The 8318-nt window shown below is 35.0% G+C and overlaps 1 pseudogene; it reads right to left on the reverse strand.

The window, feature by feature from the left end:
* Positions 1–310: 310 nt before the first annotated feature.
* LOC110716586 lies at positions 311–7725 on the reverse strand (annotated as a pseudogene).
* Between the last annotated feature and the right edge of the window lie 593 nt (positions 7726–8318).

Raw genomic sequence — 8318 nt, forward strand, 5'->3', positions numbered from 1 at the left:
TTTGTGGGTTAAACCAGTTCGAAAACAGTTTAATTTTAGATGAACCTTTCGGGTCGGGTGAGTTTTTGACACCAAATAAGGAGAGAAATATATAAACATAGGGTTAAAAAATAAAAGTATAAAAGTAATTGCCATTTTAAACTTTGATTGAGAAGATCTTACCATCCTCCATATCCTTTAATTCAGGCAAGTTTTCATGAATTATAAATTACGAGAGGAGCAGGAGAAGTGAAACCAATCTTGAGCAAAAACAAGCGCTTCCACCATATGGGGCTGCAGAATATTTTGAGGTTGTTTCTGCAAGCAGAAGTGAGGAAGCACTCATTTCCAACAGGGCACAGCAAGAACACCACATTCAATTCTTCAACCGAAGAAGGTGATACATACTAGTGTACAAACCAAATGACCCTTACATAAACACATGCATCTATGTTCAATTTTCAACATAATCAAAGCTGTACAGATTTCAAGCTGCAAAATATTAAACAAATTCTAAAACTTAAAAATTAGGCTTAAAGGACTGTTTTTCAATCTGATCTTACTTCTTTGAGCCTAATGAGAGACCGAGTACAATACTAATAAACTTCATATATAACACATCACTTCTTGGCACAACCGTTGCATTCAGTAGGAGCTCCTCAAAAATTTACCTAATATTGAAGAGTTTGTCCAGTTAAGTTGCTGTATAGCAAGCAATGGAAATGGTGCATCGGTTTCTCGAGAGTAGGTGCATATCTTCCAATATTATATGCAGGTGATTCAAGACCCCTCTGAACACCTTCACACAGCATGATATCTTCTATCTGAAGTTTTTATAGATATAATGTCAATAGGTCATTTCTAAATCCCTTCATTACTTTTTCAAGCCTAGGGGGGTCCAGGAAAGGAACGATCGTGAATATATTCACAACAAAACTAGAACAGTTCTCACATACCTGTACTTCTTCGCTGTCTTTTAGGCTTTTTTCAATGAAAACATTATCATCCTACAATAAACAACAAATATATGAGCATACCCTGCACTCAGCAAGTACATTTTAAACAGCAAACTCTTAAATCGCATGCTTTCATCTTTTGGTAAAATTAAAGATCCTCCAGAGATATACCTCAAACCCAGTGCGAATCACCGATGCATGCAAATTGCAATCTCATATGAACAGCAATCCGGCATAATACCCAAAATAGATCAATAAAATTGTTGAGGGCAACAACATACCTACATAGCCACTCTTTTTTATTTTTTTTATTAAACATACCTATAGTTTTTTTTAAGGTTGCCCACCCGGTTCACCGGAGCTTAGCTCTGACTACATTCGGATCCGACTCAGATAGCACACCTGGCTTATGGTGAGTAAGTCTCCCAGCAAGAGTTTCTGCATACGGTGAGACTCGAAACCGAGACCTCCCTTAAGCGACATCAAGTTGCTTACCACTTGAGCCAACTCTTGTTGGTATTAAACATACCTATAGGCACATAAATAGTACTACGAAGAACGACCCATTTGACCTAATTTTAGTCCCAAAAAGAATGACTCATTAGCATTAAAATCTCCACCAATTTGCAATAATATTTGTGCAAAATTATCTTCCCCATAGAAAATTTTGTTTCTCTATGTACTTTTATTACTTTCTCTCTCTACTTTTTTACAAACCCCATGTAAATTTATCTTTCCAATATACTTTTACTTCTTTTTATTTAACTTTCTTAATACCCGCGAAATCAACCCAAATGGGTCGTTCTTTCGAGAACGGAGGGAGTAGTAGGATTGTTGGATTGTCAAGGTTCATAGATAATTGTGGGTGGTTGACAGCAACATACTTCTTTGAGTCACTTATTGAACAAAGGTAACATAAACTTAGTTTTTCACAGGAGATTGCTGTCGTATATTTCCATTATAAACAGCATATGAGTATAAAACTCTAAAGAAGAAATCTCACCTTCAACGACACGTCAAGAAAGTAGTCAAACACGACTTGGCATTTCCGTGGTCCCAATGGGACAGCAAGGTTGGTGTCCATCCAAGGGCCATACCTATTAAATTAGAAGTACATGAAAAAGAGGTCCAGGTCTCAAGGAAGTTAAAATATGCAGAAAGTAGAGTTGTAAGAAATGGAGCAACAGCAACTGCTTAAATGAAAGACATATTCACCTGTTAATCATGAAGTTAGGATAAACAAATGCATAGAGTGCTTTCGATCCAAGCCTGTCAAATTCACCTCCACTTGCACATCTTTGGATGCTAACTTTTTCAAAAATCTAATGCAATGAACTATGATCAATATATGTTATATATCTCTTGGGTGGCATATGTAAACCACCTAAGAATTGCAAGTAAAATCATATACTATATAAGAGAAATAATGACCATACTTCATTGCTATATGTGTCCAAGTTAAGTCCAGAAGCAAGATTTTTGTGTGCATATGGAACATGATAGCCACCATCCAAATAATTGTCACAAAATACCTGAAATAGGACAAATGAAGCAAGCACAAAATACTAACACAAGTCAATAAGTCAATTAATGCAAAATGTAGTTGACCTGTAAAAGATTTTTTTCTTTGCATTCAGCAGAAAGAGAAACAAGCTTTGTGTCTCAAAGAGAGACTAAATTTAATTAAACCAAAATTAGGAGTGTTACAATATCTAACTGCAAGCTCAGACCTTCCAGTTACACTCTAAGGTGTACTCACGTCTACAAATGTAACTCAAAGAGGTGTCAACTCCATTAGAACTAAGCAAGCCTGCTGAACTGCCAAGCCAGTCATTCTCCATACTTCCAAAATCAACTTCCTTCTTGGAAACACCTAGGTTGATAGCAATAAATGGCCCCCATGTAGCAATACTTATGGGTACAAGTCCATACTCCTAAAAACAAAGTTGAAAATCATTATAGGAAAGAAAATTAAGATGGCAAACATCAAGTTAAGAAATATTGCATACCTTAGGGTCAAAATTCCGCAATCCAGTAATTCTTTGAGCCTTCAGGAGATTTCCCTCTAAGCCATATGTCCATCCCTAAAAAATTATGCAAAAATCTTTGAATAAATAGAGGTTATTATACCATTTAAATAAGGGATTTTTTGGTTGTCGAACAAACCTTTTTGATCTTGGAAAAAAATTGCCAACAAAAAACTTTAAAAAATTAAAAACAAATTTGACAGATAGATAAACAAAGAAAAAGAGAGTCACTAGGATATGTAGGTCAAAGTAACAAACTCTGATCTGCTAGAGAAGTAAAAATTGTTAAAACAAGATATTCACTACAATCAAAGAGAAAAATGCATTTGATTCATATACTGTGGCAAGTTTCACGTCTGCCAACCTGAATTAACGTCTACAAAGACATGCAAGCATTTATTAATGTGGCATACTCTGGATAATTGATTTGTAACAGATTTGACAAGGTTTTTAAGAAGTTATGATGCATCTCCTGTGGTGGAACCACCGGTACATCATTGAACCAGAGTGAAGCTCAGTGACCCATTCAGGACAAGGGAAAGGATAGAGAAACAGCAGGGATGGAAAGTGGCTAAAAGTAGGCATATTACTGGGAAAAAGGTCTAGGAGTCAATTTCTGAGAAGAAATTTTGATCAAGTTTCCTGCCTTGCAAAGTTGCATTGATGTCTGAGGCACTATTGACTAATAGTGAAACATAATATGATGACTTGATGGTAGTTCCTATTACGCCATATTTTAAAAATAAAATCAAACTAGCATCTTGAAACATTAGCAGCCAAAATGACTTGAAGAAGAATATTAAGGATTTTGCCTGGGTATCTTATATACCTCAGTTTTATACTGGAATTTTAAGTTAGATAACACAACAACTACAGAAGTCAAAGTCAAGCACAGATAAGTATATAAAAGAAATTTTCCGTACAGGAGGACTCAATGATTTCTGATGGAGCCCAAATCAATAACAAGCCAATCGATTGGTCGTGTAGAAGATAATTTACCTCACTCTTACTGATATCTATGCTGAAAAGCCCAGTTATGGGAGGTTTCAAGGTCAACATAAAAAAACAACTTGCAGATGGTAGAAAGTCATGTTACAGACACTGAAGCTGTCATGGACAGAGACATTATGTTTATGTTAGCTAGTTTTGCATATAAACATGTCTAGGAACATATGTAGCAGAGCACTTTCAATCAGTTATCTAAAAAAGTAGAGCACATCAATTAGATATAAGATTGAGGCAGATAGCTAAATCTTTCCTCTTGCAAATTGCCTAACATTCTATGATTCATGGTTCTGAGTTTCCATGGTCAAATGTATAAGGATTCTATGTTTGTTTCTATTGTTAAAAGATTTAAGTACTTGCATTTTACAAGGCCTTAGGCCCTCCCCGAGGAGCTGAAAACAATGAGAAGTGATACTATAGGAAACTGGGATGGGAGTGAAACTCACATGATAAGGGCAAACAAAGCAGGTTTTTCTACCACTTCCATAAGCAAGAACGGAAGCATGATGGCGACAAACATTATGAAATGCATGAATCTCACCACCAGCATCTCGACATATCACATATTCCACGTTCCCCAATCTGCCATGGTTAATAATAAATTTTAAGTAGTTTGTTTCCAGGGTGATAGTCAGAAAATTAGTAACCGTAAAATGCTCCCTCACCCCCAACCAGTACACACACACACACACACACACACACACACACACACACACAAATGACAGTAAAGAAAATCGCACCTGCCAGTGAAATAATCATGAGGATTCTATATCTGATCAATGCAACCTATAAGGTCAAGATAAAGATTGCGACATCATTACCATTAATTTATAATAAATAATGATAGTCATACTTCTCTACAGAATATATTCACATGCATTTGAAGGATGATAAGAAGAGTAAACACTTAAAACCTATTTAACCTAAACTCTCTATAAAGTACTTTCAACTTTCAGCTTGAAATACAGAGTCCTTTATTCATGCCTTTTGCTCATTTATCTCTGTATTGCTTTTAAATATACATTATATAACATTTTTTCTATAAAAGATAAATCATGAAGTTATAAAACTTAAGCTGATTAAGGGTCTAGCTCAGCTGTTTTAGTAGCTTTTAATGATTCAATATTGACTGTCAAGGGTTAGCTATCAAAAGAGCTATATAAAGAATAAGTAATAAGCAAAAGTAGCCAAATTTCTACTCTGAATTTAATTACTGGAAAGACCAAAATGGATATCTGTATGATTTCTTATGAAACTTAAACTACATCAATTCAGTTGCATTCCTTCATTGAAAAGAAAGTATTGTTGACAAACATCGTGTGCAATATACAATATATTATTCTACACTGCAAACTTTTGCTCCATAGACAACTCCTAATAATATTCCAATTCTTACCAAACAAACTGAACAGCAATGACAAAACCGGATACAGATACTACAGAATATCATCCAAAATAGATAAATGCCTACTGACTTCCTCAAAGACCAATAAGAGCTAAGAAAATGGCATCATCCCCAAGTTTAGCAGCAGCAGCTAAATTTGGGAGTTCTGAAATTCCGCCTTCTGTACATAAATTCTCTTTTACTTTTAAGGATTTTGGTCTACACACATGCTTTGGCTTACCTGGCAACAGAAAGCTACATGAGCTTCCACTTCCTGTAAAAGCCTTAAATAACATAGGAAAATATCTACTCATTAGATATCTTTTATGTTATCTTTGTCCTTTAGGACCAAGGAATCAAGGATACATACTTCTTTTTTAGACTTTCAGTAGAAACTAATAATTCCAGTATAACTCGCCAAAGAGATAATTTCTCATACTTAGACATCACTGATTCTCCAAAGTTAATATTAATCCTAGAAGCCCTTACAAGCAATGGGAGCATACCCATATCTCAGAAATAAGCATATATTAACCAATCTACGAGTACACTATAATGCATAACACTGTTACTATATCGCGAACACAGACAAGATCACAGTTTTCCTCCCTCTACTATATTAATGTTGTGGGTCAAGGCGTCCAGCCCAAGTCTCACTAACATGTGTTTTATTTTGTCCATTTTGGATGGCCTACTTGCTTGGCATTTTACTTATTGTGTTTAAGACCAACTTCTTTTTTTTTTTTTTTTTTTTTTGAGGTATGGTTAAGTCCAAATTGGGCTTTACCGGCTTAATTTGAAGCTTGCTTAGTACGCTTTGGTAAAGTAATTCTTGCTAAAAAGAAGTCAGCAAGTGAGAGGGTGAATATTAAGACAATATACACACAAAAATAGAGAGAATGGGAGCACGGGTTTTTGAGCTTATTCATTTTGAGGTTTTCAGAGACAACTTCCAAAAAACTGACTGTTGCCGGAAATTCAACCATCAGATCGTGTTGTCAGCTTTTGTTGAAGACACATAGGACCTCTTTATAGACAGTTGGATCATCGCACGAAGCTCTGGTTTGTCCGACAAACACCAACGTTTTAGTGATTTCTACACCTATTATCTGTCAATGTCGTTTTTACACTTCACATTGAAGGGGTTTTGAAGGGGTTTTCCATGTATAATTCCTGTGAATACTTGCCAATTTAATCTTCCTACTATTGTCGTGTTTATATTACAACTGTAGCTGATTTTTGTTGGTGATTAGTTGTTGTTATTATTTAGGTTCATTGGATTGAATTTGAGTGTGAAGGTGTCGTGGTGACTCCCCTAGCTTCCCTACAATTAAGCCTGCCTTACAAACATAACCAATTAAGCAAAGATAAGGTTTCCAGCATTATATATTTATATTCCTAATATGTTTGTTCTAAAAGTTCATCTTTTATCATCAGAATGACCCTCATAATCTGGTTATCACTTCACAAGACTAAAATCTTAACACCCATGTAAAAAATACCCTCAATTATCCAACACTAAAATCTTCTTTAACAATGCTTCAATACTAGCACATATTTAATTTTACCATCATCATTTTGCAGAAATTTTAAAAATTATCTGGTTGTGTTTTGTAATTATGCCAAAAAAAATACGAAATTTGCAGAAATTTATACAAGAATTTAACAGGTTACAAAATAAAATGAGAGGAAATTGGGTGAATTACCTACTACTCGCCATCCATTGTAAAAGACACGATCAATTTCAAGGGAATAAAAAGAAGAATCAAAATACCATGAACTGGGTGGAGTTACAGCTTCTTCAACAGGAATATTGGGATCAAATTCATGAACAATTTTGTGGGTTGATTGAATTGAATTTGAGAGACAATTTGTGAGTTTAATGGGTGTTTGATTTTTACGAAATGAAAATATTGAAGAAATTCTTTCTATTTTGGGATTAAAATTGGGATTACTTCTAAAGGATTGCAAGAAGACATGATTAAGTGGGTTTTTGGTAGTAGTTGACATCAATAGTGAGAGTGTTACTGTGTTAGCTTGATTAATTGATCACTCTCTTAAGCACAAATGTTGTCAATAGATCACACTGATCACTTTAATACCCACTACAGAAGTAAGGAACTGTTGATTGTTTTTGGGATATTTGGAATGGAAGGGTATGGATTTATTTTTTTATTTTTTTTTACAAAGAGAACTTCATAAATAAAGAGCAATTACAAAGTGTTAAGGATACAAAATAAATAGAAGAAATTACAACCAACTAAACTAGTAAATCCACTAAACATAAAGCAAAAAAGGCTTGTGGAAATCAACATCCTTGGAGACCTTCCTGACATGCCTTCGTGACATGGATGGAATTGGGATAATACTTCTAACCTGCAAAAATACAATTTACCTCTTGTAGACACCTAAAAATGTCTCCCCGAAACCAAACCCGATGACAAATAACCTTTCACCGCCACTATTGGTCGGGTTTAGTATTTAATTCCGAGAGTGCTTAAAAAATCGTATTTTATTAAATTCATACCTTTGAAAGGTCCATGGATTAGTCTTGATGTTTGGTAAAAGCATAGTTTTAATTTTAGCCCAATTAATTTTAAGCCCAAACCTTTTTATTTTATTATTATTTATTTTTGGCCCAAACATTTTATTTATTTTTATTTTATTATTTTCTTATTTTAGCCCGAATGATAAAAGTCAGAAAAAAGCCCGAAATTATCAATTGGCACTTAAAAAGCCGAAAGAAATTAGGGTTAAAAATGAATTTAGACGGAAAAATGGACTGAAACTGACCGTGTCACGGTACAGCCTGACCGTGTCACGGGAACCTCTCCCGTCTGGCGGTGGGACTTCCCGTGACACGGGAGGTCTGCCGTGACACGGAGAGTTCCGTGTCCTTTCCGCATAAACTCTTAACGCGTTTTCCGTTCCGTTTTCAAAAAATTTCCCGCGTCACTCCAAACTGAC

Source organism: Chenopodium quinoa, unplaced genomic scaffold, assembly GCF_001683475.1.
Source record: "Chenopodium quinoa cultivar QQ74 unplaced genomic scaffold, ASM168347v1, whole genome shotgun sequence".
Classification (NCBI taxonomy): domain Eukaryota; kingdom Viridiplantae; phylum Streptophyta; class Magnoliopsida; order Caryophyllales; family Amaranthaceae; genus Chenopodium; species Chenopodium quinoa.